At 45.5% G+C, this 18938-nt stretch overlaps 1 pseudogene; it reads left to right on the forward strand.

Moving 5' to 3' along the window:
• The first annotated feature begins 7827 nt into the window (after window positions 1–7827).
• Window positions 7828–9389, forward strand: LOC127033171 (olfactory receptor 2A1/2A42-like; annotated as a pseudogene).
• Window positions 9390–18938: the final 9549 nt, after the last annotated feature.

Here is an 18938-nt window from a genome sequence, read left to right on the forward strand (position 1 = left end):
TGGTCTGGGGGTCACAGTGGGGGAGGGGGTAAGGGGCACACAGGGAAGAGGCCTTGGGTGGGACAGGCGAAGTGGGGGCAGAACGGGGAAGAGGCCACCAGGGAAAGGCCAGAATGTGGTGGGACTATGGATGGGACTGTTAGAGAGCTTATTCCTTCACTCTTACCCTTCCCCTGGTCCTTTATGCATGAACAGAGAGCAACAATACCCGAAGTCTGAAGGTGCAAACAATTCGATGTTTATTGGGGTGAACCTCCAGCAAGCTTAAATTTAAGTTTCTTTTCCTTATATTTTGAATCCCAACTTACTTTCTGTTTGCCCCTAATTTATATAGTAATATTTTTTGCTATACCTTAACCAATTATTCTACTAAAATTTACCTAACCAATTCTAATGTATTGTAACATGATTAGCTAACCAATTATATCCCATCACCTTAATTAGTTTACACCTAGCAAAATTAATTATACAACAGACAGAAACAATCACAGAACCAGACAGATTCACATGGGAGGGCAGACAATTCTGCTGGACAGTCCTACCCCAGGGATATCGGGACTCCCCTGCAATTTTTCACAAATACATAAGACAGGCTCTGAAGGGGATGGATTCAGCAAGGTGCATACAATATGTAAACAAGCTGTTGCTAATGTGAAAAACAGAGAAGAAAGACAGCAAACTAACCAAGCAGGTCCTGCATGCTTTGGCAAAAGCAGGGTTAAAGGTCAATAAAAAAAAGGCTCAGATGGGACAAACAAAAGTAACCAACTTAGAAGTGAAAGTGTCCCAAATGGGAAGGGAAATCGCTAAGGGACGGGTGCAACTAATCCAGTCCCTACCACTGCCTATGAATGTTAAAAGCTTGCAAAGTTTTCTGGGTCTAACTGAATTTTGCAGGGATTTTGTGGCCAATTATGCAAAAATAGCCCAGCCTCTATTTGACCTAACCTGAGCCTCAACTTGGGAATGGTCAAAAAAGTGTACTAAGGCAGTGAAAGTACTAAAGAAAAAACTGGCCAGTGCTCCAGTGCTGGCCTCCCGGATGGGAAAAAACTCTTTTATTTGTACCCTTTGGTATCTGACAATACCATTGGTTGTGCATTAACACAGGAGTATGAGGCAAAGGACCGACCTGTGGCCTTTGCCTCTCGACTTTTAAGTGCTGTGAAACTAAAGTATGGATGATGTGAAAAGGTGCTGTTGTGCACCTACTGGGGGGTAGGGAAATTCAAATACCTCACAGAAATGCAAAAACTGATAGTCCAATCTCATCATAACCTCCTGCGACTGTTAAACATGCATACTATCTTACAGGGACAAGTAAGTGGGCAGCGTATTGCCAAATGGTTGCTGGCTCTACAGGCAAAAAACATTGAAGCAAAAGTGTTAAAAGAACCCATAGTCTGGGTAGCCGGATTACGTCTGGCTGGCACCCCACACCAATGTGAAGCCAGCCCAGGTAAAACCCAACATCAGGTGTTTCGGGCAGTTAACCCCAATCAGGTAAAGAAGGGGAAACTGTTATGGTTTTTAAATAAAAGTTGTAGGTATCAGGGGAAACAGAAAACTGCAGGTTTAGCTGCTGTGGAAATCAAAAAAAAAATAAAGCAGTCAGCACCATTGGTTTCTCACTGGAAGCAAGGTCAGCTCAGAAGGCAAAACTGGAAGCCTTGCTAACAGCTTTAAATAAAGTGAATCCCAAATTTGATCCAAAATGTTGGGTGATGGTAAATTCAAATTATGTATTTGGTGGGGCCACGTTAATGCTAAGATGGTGGGCAAATAATCATTTCAGGGCAACAAATGGCTCCACAATCAAGCATGCTAACTGGTGAAAGCAAGTGAAGAAGCTCAGTCACTGTTTTACACAAATCAAGACACTTCCACCAACCTATCCTGAAAAAACACTGTACCCACCACCACTGCCAGTGGACGTTGTAAGCTGGCAAGCCACTGTTACAGCCCCTGCAAGCAAGGCTACCAGGAAGGAACTACAGGAGGCAGGAATAGTGGCCCCAGTTGCAGGGTAGGGGGATTATGCCCCACAAGTAGTAGAACAGGCATAAATCTGCCCCTTGTCCCTGAAGGACCGGGAGGCAGTACCAGGCCATTTGGGAAAGGTACCCCGGGAGGATTGGGATCAGTTTGTGCTGTGGCTAGTGGAGGTGGGAAGGGGGATGGAGGGTCTAACTCGTAAGAACCAGGTGATTATATGGCGTAGTCTTTTGGGATGGGCACCTTAGGAACTGATGTGGCAGAAGTGGCACACCCATTTCTAATCCCTGGACAGCTGGCAAAATAATTGTTTGGGGTGTATTCTTGTACTGCAGGGATGAATAAGATGAAGCGAATTCCTGGGGAAACAGGGTGAGATGCACTTAATTGCATACAGGCATGAGCACGGTGCTGGGTGGATCCCCTAGACGGCCCATGGGTGATACCCCAGACAGGGGCACCAGGAACTGGTGGGGATGTGGAGCATGGTAGGGGTGTGGAATTGCTAAAAAAATTGTTGGAGCTGAGCGATCCTCAGTTCGTGGGACATTTATGGTTGCAGCATCCTAAACTTGCTCCCAATCAGCTGCCCCAGTCTTTGGAACAGGCAGATGTGTGGAGGCAGATGCATCAAGGGGGAGAGCCGGTCCATGTTATTACTGAAGGGGATCAGTACAAGGTGGAAAGGGGTGGGGTCAGCCCGAAGGGGAGGAGGTAGAGGGTGAGGTTGTGGCTTTGGGGGGGTAGTCAGGGACGAATGGTCAGCTATAAAGCAACAGATCCAGAGACTGCAGGCTAGACTGACTGCCCAGGATCTTACTAGATCAGGGGAAAGGTGGCCCCAGAGGCCAGGGAATTGGTACTGCCTGAAATGCCAGACACACAATTTTGCTTGGAGACAGAAATGCCTTTGGTGCCAGGACCCCCGCCCCCCCTGTGAACCAGTGGGAGGGACAGAGGTAGGTGCTGCGATGTAGGGGTGCCCTGAGAGGCATCCTGTCCATGTTCTCAGTTTAGGATGGGATGTATCTGGTCGCCCCACGCTCCAGGGAGCGATCGAAGGGAGTCCCTGAGGGATTTTTTAATAGACACTGAAGCAGCCATCAGCTTAACCACATGGGGGCAGGGAAGACCCTCAGAAAAAGCTGTAACAATTGTAGGGGCAACAGGACAGGAGACACAGTTAACCCTGAGGCGGGAACAGATCAAAGGAGTCTGGGGGGAAGGGGAGATTATGTGGGGTTGTAATGATGTGCTAAATCTGTTAGGGGCAGAAGATTTACACAAGCTGGGACTTGTACTGAACTTAGCCAATTGGGTGTGTTTACTGGGGCAAACACAGGATGGTCAGGGCTATACCATTCCTATGGGGATAGCCACTATGACCACAAAAGCAGCACATGCCCTCCCACCACCCCCGGCTGGATGGGAACACATCCCTGTGTGGGCCACAAATAACCTGAACCGTGGTAGGAGCAGCATGGAGGTACTGCTAGAGGAAGTGGACCCTCCCCCACAGAAATAATATCCCATTCCTCGGGAGGCATTGGCAGAGGTGGGGGCAACTACTGGGAAATTAAAACAAAGGGGACTAATTAGAGCAGTTGCATCCCCTTGTAATGCTGCTGTGTGGCCAGTAAAAAAGCCAAACAGCACCTGGCGTCTCACTGTGGATTACAGGGCACTAAATGCTCTGGCCAATTCACCAGCCTCAGTAGTGGCAGCGTACCCTGAAATGCTAGCCCGCATTGGACCCCAATTCCGAATTTTAGCTATGTTGTACATAGCAAATGGGTTTGGGTCTCTGCCACTAGCTACCTCATGTCAGTATAAACCTGTATTCACATGGGAGGGCAGACAATTCTACTGGACAGTCCTACCCCAGGGATATCGAGACTCCCCTGCTCCCATGTGGTTAAGCTAATGGCTACTCCAGTGTCTATTAAAAAATCCCTCATGGGACTCCCTTCAATTGCTCCCTGGAGTGTGGGGTAACCAGATGCATCCCGTCCTAAACTAAAAACATGGACAGGATGCCGCCCAGGGCACTCCTACATCACAGCACCTACCTCTGTCCCTCTCACTGGTTCAAAGGGGGGGCGGGGATCCTGGCACCGAAGACATTTCTGTCTCCAAGCAAAATTGTGTGTCTGGCGTTTCAGGCAGTCCCAATTCCCTGGCCTCCAGGGCCACGTTTCCCCTGATCTGGTAAGATCCTGAGTAGTCAGTCTAGCCTGCAGTCTCTGGATCTGTTGCTCTATAGCTGCCCGCTTGTCCCTGACTACCCCCCTCCAAAGCCACAACTTCGCCCTCTACCTCCTCCTCTTCGGGCTGACCCACCCCTTTCCACCTTGTACTGATCCCCTTCAGTAATAACATGGACCAGCTCTCCCCCCTAATGCATCTGTGTCAAGTATAATTCCCAATTCTGGACCTTAGCGTCCAAAATATGGGTACTAGCATGAATTCCCCTAAGCTTAATTACCAGCTTAGATCTGATAGGCTGCCACCTATCAGGACTGAGAGTAGAGTGCCTGATAGACTCTGGTCTCCCCCAAAAACCTTCCCTGGGGGTCCCAAGACCCAAATTCCTTGAGTCTCACAACAAAGGGAAATAAACCATTCCCTTCCCCCTCCCTTCTTCCTCCCAGCTCCTTCCCGCCCTGGGAACACTAGGAGATCGCCTGATTCAACTTCTTGAATCACCACACCGAGAGGAGTGTTACCTTCCCCCTCACCCAGAGGCCATACAGATTCAAGCTGCGTGAATCTAACACAAAGAGAAAATTTATCCTTTCCTTCTCCCCACCAATTCCCTTGAACCTTAACTAGGAGAAAAAAAATCAAACAGGTCTTAAAAGCAAAACTTTTAATAAAAAAGAAAGAAAAAAGTTAAAGGTTTATCTCTGCACTTTAGATGGTAAAAAGTTACAGGGTCTTTTAACTATAAACAATAGAAAGAAACTTTCTCCAGCAGAAGCACAATTTAAGCTACTTCCAGCAAGTACACATATGCAAATCAAAAAAAAACAAATTAAAAGACTATGACCACCTTTTCTTACTTACAATTCTGAATAGATAAGAGACTGTAGCAGGGAGACTTGCAGAAACCTGGTTGCACCTCTAGTCCCGTCCAGGACCCAGAGAGAACAAAGCCAAACCCAAAACCCACAAACAAAGGCTTCCCTCCATGAGATTTGAAAGTATTTTGTCTCCTGATTGGTCCTCTGGTCAGGTTATTGTAGGTCACTATTTGTTAACCCTTTATAGGTGAAAAAGACATTAACCCTTAGCTATCTGTTTATGACAATCTGTCTTCACACATCTGCCTGTTCCAAAAACTGGGGCAACTGATTGGGAGCAAGTTCAGGATGCTGCAACCTTAAATGTCTCACAAACTGAGAATCACTCAGCTCCAAGCATTTTTTGAGCAATTCCACACCCCTACCATGCTCCACACCCCCACCAGTTCCTGGTGCCCCTGTTTGGAGTATCACCCATTGGCCGTCTAGGGAATCCACCCAGCACTGTGCTCATGCCTGTATGCGATTAAGTGCATCTCGGCCTGTTTCCCCAGGGATTCACTTCATCTTATTCATCCCCGCAGTACGAGAGTACACCTCAAACAACTGTTTTGCCACCTGTCCCGGGATTAGAAATGGGTGTGCCACTTCTGCCACATCAATTCCTAAGGTGCTCCGTCCCAAAAGACTACGCCATATAATCACCTGGTTCTTACAAGTTAAACCCTCCATCTCCCTTCCCACCTCCACTAGCCACAACACAAACCGATCCCAATCCTCCCAGGGTACCTTTCCCAAATGGCCCAGTACTGCCTCCCGGTCCTTCAGGGACAAAGGGCAGATTTCCGCCTAGTCTACTACTTGTGGGGCATAATCCCCCCACCCTGCAACTGGGGCCACTATTCCTGCCTCCTGTAGTTCCTTCCTGGTAGCCTTTCTTGCAGGGGCTGTAACAGTGGCTCTCCGGCTTACAATGTCCACTGGCAGTGGTGGGTACAGTGTTTTTTCAGGATAGGGTGGTCGAGGTGTCCTCTTCAGCTTCATTAGTGGGGCGGATGGTCTGGGGTCCCCAAGTTCATTGCCCTCATGTTTACATTGATAGAATTTCTTCTTTAAGTTTTCTACTCTCTCCAGCAGTTCATCTCTCTCTCTCCGGACTGCCTCTCAAGACTCCTCTGTTCGTGCAGCATTTCGTGCCTTCAAATCTGCCACCTCTACTGCTAACACAGATTTTTCCGTTAAAATCCGCTGCTGATCCACAATCCCCTCCAAATCCTTAATGTGTTGGAGGAGATTGGCTTCCCTTTTTATCCAGTATGCCATCCCAGCACACAAACCTTGTAATACTGTTCCCTTTTTCCTACATTTCTTTCCCTTGGGGTCTCCCAAAGCCTCCCCTATCTCCTTCTCAATCTCATCCCAGGTGGATCCCTTCACCTGGTATGGGCCCTGGTTCTTCCTTATCCATTTGTTCAAAATATCCTTTACCCCAGTTTGCCAGAACCCACAACTACCATCACGAGAGTTCGCCATACCCACTCCAAGCAGCTGCGCAGACTGTTGGAAAGGGGGCTCACAGGCTGCCACTCACCTATCCAATGCGATGCATCCGAGTCACAGTACCAAGATGTTAGAGAGTTTATTCCTTCACTCTTACCCTTCCATGGGCCTTTGTGCATGAACAGAGAGCAACAATACCCAAAGTCCGAAAGTGCAAACAATTTGATGTTTATTGGGGTGAACCTCCAGCAAGCTTAAATTTAAGTTTCTTTTCCTTATTTTTTGAATCACAACTTATTTTCTGTTTGCCCCTAATTTATATAGTAATATTTTTAGCTATACCTTAACCAATTATTCTACTAAAATTTACCTAACCAATTCTAACGTAACATTGTAACATGATTAGCTAACCAATTATATCCCGCAACCTTAATTAGTTTACACCTAGCAAAATTAATTATACAGCCGACAGAAACAATCACAGAACCAGACAGAGACCATGCAAATAAACATACAAAACAATACGGAAGTAAGGATTTCACAACTACGTCTATACAGACATAAGGGTTCTTCAGCTGTGTCTATTGATAAGTGAGTTCTTGCCAGACAGGATGCGATCAGACTAAGTTTCCTTTTACATCTTCTAGGCTTTTCCCTTTCTCTGGAGGTGATAGATCGAATCACCTTCCTAACAGTTTCAAATTGCCTTATTTTAATATAACTAGTTTGGAATGTGAGAACGTGACCATACATTTCCCAGTTTATGGCTGCTAAAGAACCAGGCCTCAAACTGTCACAGTAAAAGAAGGCCACTACACAGACAGTGATTTTTAATTCTTTCTTTTATACCTCTATAACTAGCTAAGTAATAAGTCTTAAAGTATAGGCCTTTGCAGACAGTCCTGAATATTTATATCCTAACAGAGGCTGTGGGCAAAATGGGTGTGCCTCAGGTATGGCAGAGAGCTCCACCTTGGTCCCACTTGAGGTTAGCCTCCCCAAAGGGAAGCATCACCCACCACCCATGGACCTTGTCAATAAGTTCTTGCAAATGCTCACCCCACCTATTCTGGGGAGTACAAAAGGAAGGAGTTTGGCCAGAGACATTAATCCTATGTCCTGGAGTTCTCAGACAAGAGAAACTTAGCCTTCAATGGGATAATTAGATAGGTCATATTGTCCCTGCAGCTAAGTAGGGCTTTCCGTGCCCTTCTGCACAGCCATGTAGACCCTGCCTGGATGCCAGCTCCAAGTGCAAAAGCTCCATGTCAGATTTTAGCCTTCTGGGATTCTTTCCATCTATAGGAGGATGGAGCCGCTGCTGTTTGTGGACTTCCAGGCCATCATCCTGGAGAACCTCCTTGGGACTCCCATCTATAACAATGCTGGCTTTGGTGGGACCCAACTGAGAGTATCAATTCAAGACAAATTGCTTAAAGCTGGGCAGTTACAGCCCAAGGCTGGGGTTCATTTGCACACAAAGGCAAACCAAACCAGCCAAACAGAGAAGAGCTTAAGTTTGTATCAATAAGAATGAATCCTTGTGGCACCTTAGAGACTAACAAATTTATTTGGGCATAAGATGTCATGGGCTAAACACCACTTCATTGGATGCATATATCTCTCCTTTCCAATGGAAAAATTTTAGGAAAGGTACAAAAGTGAAAGAAAGTAGGGAAAACCCCAAATTTGGTGGGGCTGTTAGTCTCTAAGGTGCTACAAGGACTCCTCATTCTTTTTGCTGATACAGACTAACATGGCTACCACTCTGAAGTTTGTAGCAATGTTCCTCCAGAAGTAAGAAGCAGAATTAAAGACAGGATGAAGATGAGTCAGCTGCCTTTTATAGTCTCTTCCAGGTGGTAGGGCACCTTTGTTCTTACTGTGGAAAATTACAGCAAGCAGAAAGCTCAGATGTGGATTGGTGTCTTCCAAAGTCCATTGTCTGTTAAGTGTTTCTCGATTGGGCACTTACTGAGAATAGTCCCTTCTCTAGAAGCTGACCAAATGTTTCGCTGAGGCTACTTAGAATCAAAACTTATTGAGATAAAAGTACCTAGCCAATATTCATAACTTCAGCTACAAAAATGATACACGCATGCAGATAGCATAATCATAATCAGCAAATCATAACCTTTCCATAGACACCTTACATGACAACCTTTGAACAATATTTGCTGCAAATATATAACAGTGGTTGCAACAATGATCTAGATGGTCACAGGTTATGTCAGTAACATCACACCATCTCCACATACTTCTTACTGGCTAACCAGTCATTCCTGGATATGAGCTACACCATCACCACTAAGATGCAGATACTGCTCTACCTCCTCTCCAGGAGGAAGAGTATCTCCTGTGCTGGCTGTCTCACCCAGATGTACATCTTCCTCTTCCTGGGGATAAGTGAGTGTGCCCTCTATGCTATGATGGCCTAAAACTGGTACTCGGCCAATTGCCACTCTCTGTGCTGTACCGTATCACGAGCAGGCTGATCAATACCAGGATGGCAACTGGCTCGTGCACATGAGGTTCCATCTTTGCCACAAGGCACATCAGCTTCACATCATGAGTCTGGTCTATTGCAGCCTGAACAAGATCAACTACTTCTTCTGTGAGGTGCTGGCCATTTTGAAGCTGGCCTGCATAAACATATGGGTTAGTGAGGTGGTAGACTTCACTGAGGGGCTGATACTGCTCCTGATTCAGTTCTCCTTGATCTTGGTTTCTTAGGCTTTCATCCTAATGGCCATCTTGCGGATATGTCCATCTGAGGGGAGTTCCAAGGCCTTCTCCACATGCACCTCACACGTCACCATGGTGACAGTCTTCTATGGTTCTGACATGTTTGTGCCCTGGGCCTCCAGCTAATCTCATGGAAGTATAAAAATCTATCCATAACCTTCTGTTAAGTTCACCCTAAATCATTTTTGTGCTCCCAGCTGGGAGATGGAGTTAAGTACTCCTGCCTGTCCGTTGCTGGACATAATTTCTGCAAATGAATCCATGCTTGGTGTTCAGATCCATGGAAGTTAAACTACAGGGAACGTTTCCACATTTGCAGTGTGATTGCAAAAATATCTGTGATGGCAATTCCTCTCTCCAGATCAGTCACCCTTGCGTCTCTCTTAGCACATCACTTACACACATTTGCAAGGAGATGAAGATAATTGCAGCATAAAAAGAACAGAGTAATTATCAAGAATGTCAAAGTCTTTAATCCAGCCTTTCCTGGTATTGCTAGGAGTTCCCACACTACCACTGAAATTACATACATATATACATGAACAACCACCTTGTAGAGTCAGAATGTCAGAAGATAGCTCCAGCCTGGCCAAAAATATTAGCTCAGACCTAGTCAAGGAAGGAAACTTTGCCTAAAGCTGGTCAAAATGTGTCAACCAAATTCTTTTCCCATTGAAAACAGTGCTTGTGTTGACTACACGAAGTTTGATGGGAAAATCTCTTTATTTTTTTCAAAATAATTTCCATTGAATCATGGAAAATTTACAAACTTGAATGATGAAAATGTTTCATATGAAATAGAGATTTTCAATATTTTTTATATTTCAAGGATTTGACTCCAAATGTCAGGATCTTTTTCTGGTTTTGGAAATGGAATGATGTCAATATTCTCTCTTTGTTTTATTGCAATATTGGTACTTTCCCAACTTTTCTCTGCCTTTTTTTCCTTTTCTCTCTCTTTCCAATGGAAAAATTGTAGGAAACGTACAAAAGTGAAAGAAAGTAGGGAAAAACCCAAATCTGGTGGGGGTGAGGGAGGAGTTTTAGAAAGTAATGGAAAATTGGGGAAATAACATTTTTTACATATTTATTACCAAGTGGAAAAGGGTGAAAAACCAAAATATATAAAATAATGTTTTCACTAACAAATCTTATATTTGGAATACAGTAAAGACATAATACAAAGAGTAATTCTCAACCTACTTTCTCATATGTTTTATCTTTCCTCCTTTAGACCGGGAAAATAATGAAAACTGAAAGAGGAAAACATTTTTTCTCAGTTTCCAAAAGAAGGAGTCCGGTGGCACCTTAAAGACTAACCGATTTATTTGGGCATAAGCTTTCATGGGTAAAAAACCAAGCCAAAATGATTTTTTTAATTCAAAATGTGAGACATAAGGCAAAATTCACCATTCATTGTTGAGTGCATATTACCTTTCAAGACCATTAGAGCTCCAAATGACATAAAATTTCAAATATTTTGAAATGGCTGGCCAGGCATCTCAAACAGGTGATTAAGAGAAATCAGAAAGCTTACAAGGAATGGAAGAAGGGATGGATCAACAAAGAAAGCTACCCAGATGAATAAAATGACAACTGCCAAAAGCCAAGCAGAACTGGACCTTGCAAAGGAAATTAAAACAAATAAGAAAGGTTATTTAGCTAGCTAAGTAAAAAGAAAGCAGGAAAGAAGAAATGGGACTGCTAAACACTGAAGATGCGTGGAGATTAAAGATAATTGAGGTATGGCCCATACCTAAATGCTCTGCCTAAGTTTTTAATAAGGGTAATGAGGAACTTGGGGGCAGGGTCAGAGTGACACATGGGAACAAGAATATGGAAGTAGAAATTACCACATATGAGGTGGAACACAGACTCAAACAGCCTGTTGGGACCAAACTAGGGGCCCCAGATAATTTCTGTGATGCTGGCACGCCAGAGGCCAGTGCTTGCCAAGGCTGCAAGCATTAGCTAAGAATTGACAGACTCATAGCTGAAGATCAGACCAGTTCACTTGCGTGTTAGTGTTGCTAAAAATAGGTATTAATCTTATAAGACTGTATTCAGTGTTTAAACTCTATAGAATGTTTGTAAGTTGCTGCATGCATTAATCTTATTTATAATGTCTGTATTTCGTGGTATCATGAAATATGTTAGTTTTGCTTTACAACTTTGAAAATTTTTACTCTAAACTTGTGAATCTAGATGGAAAGAGTGTTCCCCTGGCCCCCATCCAGAGGAACTATCAAAATCAAATGGGCCATTAGGAACACAGCAATACAAAGGATTGATTAATGGCCCTATCACACCTTGGAAATGCTATGTGCAAGGAAGCTCGTTCTGTGGACTTGAAAGCTGAAGGAAGAAAATCAAACAAAGACAGAGGAACATTTTCCATCTCTTTGCTGTTTGGTCTGTCACAGGGCCAGAGGTACCAAACTGAAGCCAGACCCAGGGTACATCTTCATTACCAATCGTATTGGCAGGTAGCAATCGATTTCTCGGGGATCGATATATCGCTTCTCATCTAGACAAGATGTATCAATCCCCAAATGCACTTCTGTCGACTCCGGAACTCCACTAACACGAACGGCGGTAGCAGAGTCGACATGGGAATCCGCGGACATCGATCCGATGCCGTGAGGACAGTAGGTAACTCTATCTAAGATACTTCAACTTCAGCTATGCTATTCACATAGCTGAAGTTGCGTATCTTAGATCGATTCCCTCCCCCCCAGTGTAGACCAGCCCCCAGAGGCTACCTCCTGGGTCTGCTCTGAAAGACATTTTGAATTAACAGAACATTACAACTCTGCCTCTCTTAGGATTAGATTGCAGTTCATTTTGTGTGTATGTTTGCTTGATTAAACCTGTAGATAATGCTCTTATTTCTTTTTTCTAGTTAATAACCCTTCAGAAAGTTTATTACAGAATTGGCTACTGGTGTTGTTTTTGGCATCAGATCTACAGTACCAATTGATCTGGAGTAAGTGATCAGTCTTTTGGGACCAGAAGCAACTAGAACGTGGTGTGACTTTTGGTGTAAGTGACCATATATCACTAAGGGTATGGCTACACTTGCAGCTGTACAGAGCTGGGAGTTACAGCTGTCTTCATACAGCTGTGTAAGGAAAGCGCTGCAGTGTGGCCACACTGACAGCTACCAGCACTGCAGTGTGGCCACATTTGCAGCATTTGCAGCACTGTTGGGAGTGGTGCATTATGGGCAGCTATCCCACAGAGCACCTCGTCTCATTTTGGCGCCGTGGGTTGTGGGAAGGGGACGGAAAGGTGCGGGTCATTCCGTTTCCTGTTCCAATGCCCCGTGATGCATCGCTTCACATCCCAGCAGTCACTGCTTTTCCATCCACGTTTGGCGCCATTGTGACTCTCCCAATGGTTTCTGTGCAGCGTGATTTCTGTGGGAAATGGAGCCCGAGCTGCTGAGGAGTATGCTGATGAGTCTCGCTAGCACATCACGTTTGGCAGTTGAGCTATTCCTTCAGCTCCAAAGTGACAGTGAGGAGTCCGACGATGATATCGAGTTGCCTGACTTGTATGACACTAAATTGCTTGTGGCATTCACGGAAATGCTCAGCACCGTGGAACGCTGCTTTTGGGCTCGGGAAATAAGCACTTAGTGGTGGGATCACATCGTCATGGAAGTCTGGGATGACAAGCAGTGGCTGCAGAACTTTCGGATGAGAAAAGCCACTTTCATGGGACTGTGTGCTGAGCTCACCCCCACCCTGCAGCGCAAGGACGCGAGATTGAGAGCTGCCCTGCCAGTGGAGAAGCAGGTGGCTATTGCAATCTGGAAGCTGGCAACTCCAGACAACTACTGATCGGTCACGAACCAGTTTGGAGTGGGAAAGTCGACCGTTGGAATAGTGTTGATGCAAGTTTGCAGGGCCATTCATCGCATCCTGCTAAGAAGAACCGTGACTCTGGGGAACGTGCAGGACATTGTGGATGGCTTTGCACAAATGGGTTTCCCTAACTGTGGAGGGGAGATAGATGGGACACATATTCCTATTCTAGCACCACCCCACCTAGCATCCGAGTACATTAATCAGAAGGCGTATTTCTCTATGGTTCTCCAGGCACTTGTCGATCACAGTGGGCGTTTCATTGACATTAACACAGGCTGGCCTGGAAAGGTGCACGATGCACGCATCTTTCGGAACAGTGGCCTGTTTAGGAAGATGCAGGCCAGGACTTTTTTCCCAGACCGGATGATCACAGTAGGGGATGTAGAAATGCCCATTGTGATCCTTGGATACCCCGCTTACCCGTTAATGCCTTGGCTCATGAAACCCTATACAGGGAAGCTTGACAGGAGCAAGGACTGGTTCAGCTACAGGCTAAGCCAGTGCCAAATGACTGTGGAGTGTGCTTTTGGCCATTTAAAAGGGTGCTGGCAATCTCTGTATGGGAAGCTAGACTTGGGGGAAAGCAGCATCCCTGTGGTTATATCCGTGTGCTGTACCTCCATAATATTTGTGAAGGGAAGGGTGAAACATTCAGTCAGGAATGGACCTCCGAGGTTCAACGCCTGGAGGCTGAATTTGCACAGCCAGAGAGCAGGGCTGCTAGAGAGGCCCAGCACAGGGCTACAAGGATTAGGGATGCCTTGAGGGAGGAATTTGAGGCTGAAAACCAACAGTATTGTTTGGTGCCTTGCACGGGAGTGAAGTGCAGTGGTTACAATGTTAGTAGGAATCCGTTTTTCCTAAAATGATTTGCAGTGCCTGTTTCTTTCCTGGGCTACAGTATCTTTCACTTTCTGCAGTAATAAAGACTGTTTTCAAAGCCAAGAATTCATTTATTGAAAAGAAAATATCTTTCTGGACAGATACACAACATTTTGGGAACCTAAAAGGGCAGGGTGGGGTGGTGAACTGTATAGTCACAGGTTTGAATATGTCCTGTCTGGAGTGCTGTGCAATGACTGCTGCACTTCAGGATGAAAATACTGCATGGTGCTGGGGGTTGAGTGCAGAGAGTAAGGGTCGTAGTTCTCAGGGCTGGTTGGTGAACGTACAGGTGTTGGGGGCAGCTGGTGGTGGTAAGAATCTGGATGCTGGGGAAAGGGGTTTGGAGCTGACATTGGGGCACAAGGGAAAGAGCTTTGGGATGGCGGGGGAGGCCGGCACGGTAGTGCTCTGCCTGCCCGGCTACGAGTGACTGGATAGAGTCCGCTTGGCGAGCCAGGATGCTTATCAGCTGCTTTGTGCTTTTCTTCTTAGCCGCTGAGTTTCTCTGGCAGATCCTGCTTTCCCTTTCCCTCTAGTCCTGCAGTTTTTTCCTCCAGTCCTGCAGTTTTTTACTCTCTCTGGCAGAGTGATCCATAACTGCTTTCAGCATGTCTTCTTTGCTTTTTCGCGGCTTCTTCCTGAGGTTTTATAGCCTTTGAGCAGTCGATGATACGGGCACTCGAGTAGTCAAGTACACTTTTTGAAAGGCAGAAATGGCAACAGTTAACAGAGGCAGCATTGTTTATAATCTCACTCAGACAGTTATTCCCACACAGTGAAGGAGTTTACAATCTTCACTTTAGCATACTTTTCCCATACCAAACAGAATGCACATAACCCACAGGAGCCACGAAATGGTGAATAAGAGGGACCGATTGCTTCAGGCATGTGCAGGGGTTCCTGTGCATTGGGGAAAGCAAACTGCTGCAGGGGACATCTACACTGAACAGTCTCCCAACATTTTCCACAGGAGTTAATCCTGGAAGATATCTCGCTGCTGCGGGTCACCTGGGAAGAGCGGGAGGGTCTTCTACAGCAATGTGGATTCTGCCCTAGCCCCTATGCAGCTTGCCTGTGTTCAGCAATGGTCCCCCCACCCCTTGCGGCACAGTGGCGCGGACGCGTTAGCCTGACTGGGACAAGGACCACAGTGGCTCTCCCTATAAACTTGCGCAAGCGCATTGCCCACGGTCTGGCTGAAACTTTTGAAGAGGTTACCGAGGCTGATTACTGTGACGTGATATACCACATCAATGGGCTATTCCACACTAGGCATGCATGCATGCAGCCCTAACGCCCCCCCTCCTCTCCTGAAACATTTCCATCCTGAAAATAAAAGCTGCTTACCGGTAACCCGCTCCTCTGCTTGTTCTCCACCAAGTACCGGCTGCTGCGACTGGCTACCTTCCTCCTGGCTTGAGAAGAGCTCCTGGCTGCATGACTCCTGGGACTCCGGGGTGTCTCCTCCCACCCCAGTACCCTCAGTCTCGGTTTCCTCCCTCCTTCCCCTCCCCCTTGTCCTCCTCCTCCTCCTCCTCTCCGCCACCCTCCCCCCCCCCGCTGTGAAGTGTCCATCGTGGTTGTCGGATTGGCAGTGGGGTCACCCCCAAGTATCACGTCCAGCTCCTTGTAAAAACGGCAGGTCGTGGGGGCAGCACCGGAGCGGCGGTTTCCCTTGCGGGCTTTGCAATAGGCACTCCGCAGCTCCTTCACTTTAACCCTGCACTGCACCATGTCCCAGTCATGGCCCCTTTCCAGCATGGCCCTTGATATCTGCCCATAGGTATCATAATTCCTATGGCTGGAGCACAGCTGTGACTGCACAGCTTCCTCACCCCAAACACTGATGAGGTCCAGCAACTCACCATTGCTCCATGCTGGGGCTCGTTTGGAGAGTGGAGGCATGGTCACCTGGAAAGATTCACTGATTGCACTCCACACCTGGCTGAGCAAACAGGAAAGGGATTTTTTAAATTGCTGGGGCATTTAAAGGGCTAGTCACCTGAGGCCAGGGCAGTAGAGTGCGAACTGATGAGCAGAGTGGCTGAACAGGCATTCTGGGATACCTCCGAATACCTCTGAAGGCCAATTACAGCGCTCTTGGTGGCCACACTGGCGGAGCAGCGCTGCATCGCCAGCACTGCAATCTTTATACCCCAGGCAGAGCAGGAGTACAGCCAGTGCTGCAGCCAGGGAGATGCAGTGCTGTATGTGCCTTGCAAGTGTGGAGGGTGAGTAAGTTGCAGCGCTGTAAACCCACCACCAGCGCTGCAACTCTCCAGTGTAGCCAACCTTAAGTCCAGTTTGCTTAGGTAACAAGATAGACTGGAGAGTTTCAGGGGACTGTCTGTGACTCCATAGTGAAACTGCTACAGTGATCTAGGAATTCACATTGGTTATCTGGCTTGTTAAAATGTAATTAGGGACCTGTTTTTCACAGTCTGCTCTGAGATAGGCATGCACAGCTGTGAAACACTCCGGACAGAGTGACAATCTCCACTGAAGAATAAGAAAGGAACTGGCACATAAAATTGAAAGCCCAATAGCAAGGATGATTAATGAATCTGTAAATTTGGGGGTCTTATCCTATGACTGGAGAATTGCAAATATACTACCTATATTTAAGAAAGAAAACAAAGTGATCCAGCAAATGACAGACTCGTTAGTTTGATCTCAGTAGTATGCATAGTGGTAGAATAGTGGTTCCCAAACTGTGGTTCATGACCTCACATGAAGTCACTCCATGAGCAGATGGGGTTGCAGCAATCCCAGCTATGCGAAAGATGATATTTAGTAAAACATGCAGCGTGATCTTGCACACACCAGACGTGTGCAAGCTCACACAGTGTGGAGGATGCCATTTTTCTAAAGCAACATGGTGTCCTCCATGTGGCATGACCTTGCACGTATAGTGCGTGAGAAGCCAAGCTGCATGGAGGCCACTATTTTTGAATGATATCCTCCATGCTATCTGGGGTCACAGAAAGTAATATATCCGAAAATGGGGTCATGCAGGGAAAACATTTGGGAACAACCATCTTAGAACAAATTTTGAAAGAGAGAATAATTAAAGGTTTAAAAGATAAATGGCAATAGGGATAAAATACAACATGGTTTTACGCAGTTTTACAAAAGGCAGATCATGCTAGACCAACCTGAATTCTTCCTTTGAGAAGATAATTATTTTCTAAACAAAGGAAATGCAGTAGAGCTAATTTAACTTGATTTCAGTAAAGCATTTGATACAGTTACACGTGAGAAAATTTTCATTAATTTGAAGAAGCTGGGGATTAATACAAGAACTGAAAGGTGAGTAAGGATCTGGATAAAGGGGAGACTACAGCAGGTCATACTGAAAGGTGAACTGTCAGGCTGGAGAAAGGTTACAAGTGGAGTTCCTCAAGGATCAGTTTTGGAATCAATCTGATTTAACCTTACCTCAATGACGTTAGCATAAAAAGTGGAAATGTGTTAATAAAATTTGCAAATGACATCAAGTTGGGAGGTATTGCTAATGTAGATGAAGACAGGAATATCATACAAGGTCTGGGTTACCTTGAAAACTGGAGTAATAGAAATGGAATGAAATTTAGTAGTTCAAAGTGCGAGGTCATGCACTTTTGGACCAACAACAAGAATTTTTTCTGTAAGCTGGAGACTTACCAGTTAGAAGTGACAGAGGAGGAGAAAGACCTGGGTCTGCTGGTTGATCATAAAATGACTATGAGCTATCAGTGTGATGTGGTTGTGTAAAAAGGCTAATGCAGTCCTAAGATGCATTAGCAGGGTATCTCCAGCAGAGACAGGGAAGTGTTATTTCCATTATACAATACACTGGTGAGACCTCATCTGGAATACTGTGAGCCGTTCTGATCTCCCATGTTGAAGAAAGATGAATTCAGATTAGAACATGTGCAGAGAAAGGCTACTAGGATGATCAGAAGAATGGAGAACCTGCCTTATGAGAGAAGACTTAAGAAGGTTGGGTTGATTAACAAAATGAAAGTTGGGGGGAGATAGGATTGCTCTCTATAAATACATCAGAGGGACAAACACCAAGAATGGAGAGAAGTTCTTTAAGTTAAGGGCCAAATGGATATAAACTGGCTATCAGCAAGTTAAGGCCTGAAATTAGACAACTATCATATGAATGAATTTCACGAACAGCCTTCCAAAGAAAGTATCAGGGGGAGGGGAAACTAACTTGTTTCAAGACTGAGCTTGATATATTTATCGAGGGGATAGTATGCTAAGGTGTCCTACAGTGGCATATGGCCCATCTGTGACTTCTATTAGTGAATATCTCCAATGGCTGAAGATGGGATGCTGAAGATGGAGGGCTCTCTGTTAGTATTAAGAATTCTTTCTCAGTTTAGTCCACATACTTAGGATCTAAATGAACACCATACTTGGGACCAGGAAGGAATTTTCCTCCAGGTCAGTGGGGCAGAGATCCTGAGGTGTTTGGTTTTTTCTTGCCTCACTTTTCAACATGAGGCGTGGCTCACTTCCTGGTTTGAATTAGAATCAATGGTGGATTCTCTGTAATTTGAAGTCTTGAAATCAAAATTTGAGGACTTCAGTTACAGGAGTGGGTGGACAAGGTTCTATGTCCTGTGATGTGCAGGAGGTCAGACTAGGTGATGGCGATGGGCTGTTCTGGTATTAAAGTCTATGAGTCTATGAAGCTGAGAAAATAAAGATTTAAAGTTGTGCTTTTCAAACAAAGCACCAAAATGACTTTAGTTTTGCCTGAATAGAAATGCCAGCCAAACATCTTCCTTTCTCTGTAGGATATAACAACTATGTGTCACAGACAATTAGCTTTGCTCCTTGTGTCATGTATAACTGTCTCTGATACCAAATGCACTGTATATTCCTTGCACTAATCCTAGTTATTTACATGGATTTGCTCCAA

The sequence above is a fragment of the Gopherus flavomarginatus genome, chromosome 12, assembly GCF_025201925.1.
Source record: "Gopherus flavomarginatus isolate rGopFla2 chromosome 12, rGopFla2.mat.asm, whole genome shotgun sequence".
Taxonomy (NCBI): Eukaryota; Metazoa; Chordata; order Testudines; family Testudinidae; genus Gopherus; species Gopherus flavomarginatus.